The sequence below is a fragment of the Morus notabilis genome, unplaced genomic scaffold (assembly GCF_000414095.1).
Source record: "Morus notabilis unplaced genomic scaffold, ASM41409v2 Scaffold42, whole genome shotgun sequence".
Lineage (NCBI taxonomy): Eukaryota > Viridiplantae > Streptophyta > Magnoliopsida > Rosales > Moraceae > Morus > Morus notabilis.
This window is the reverse complement of record NW_010360565.1, coordinates 17,129-17,909: the sequence shown is the minus strand read 5'-3', so window position 1 is coordinate 17,909 and position 781 is coordinate 17,129.

Genomic DNA, 781 nt, shown 5'->3' with positions numbered 1-781 from the left:
TTCTTTACGTCGATGACATCCTACTCATTGGGAATGATGTGGGATTGATGACAGATGTAAAGGAGTGGTTAGCCAACCAATTCCAAATGAAAGATTTGGGAGAGGCAAGCTATGTTCTTAGGATTAAGATTATTCGAGATCGTAAGAAAAAACTTTTGGCGTTGTCACAGGCATCTTATATAGACAAAGTGTTGTCTAGGTATTCGATGCATAATTCCAAGAAAGGGAATTTGCCTTCTAGGCATGGTATTCACCTTTTTAAGGAACAATGTCCAAAGACTCCACAACAGAAAGAAGATATGAGACGGTATCCCTACGCTTCGGCTGTGGAAAGCCTTATGTATGCCATGTTATGTACAAGACCAGATATCTGCTATACTTAGACAAAGTGTTGTCTAGGTATTCGATGCATAATTCCAAGAAAGGGAATTTGCCTTCTAGGCATGGTATTCACCTTTTTAAGGAACAATGTCCAAAGACTCCACAACAGAAAGAAGATATGAGACGGTATCCCTACGCTTCGGCTGTGGAAAGCCTTATGTATGCCATGTTATGTACAAGACCAGATATCTGCTATACTGTGGGAGTGGTCAGTCGCTACCAGTCCAACCCAGGATTAGATCATTGGGTTGCAGTAAAGTGTATTCTCAAGTATCTTAGGAGAACGAGAAACTATATGTTGATATATTTCGGAGAAGATCTGTCTCTCACCGGATACACAGATTCTGATTTCCAATCGGATAGAGATAGTCGACGGTCGACATCTGGATCTGTGTTCACT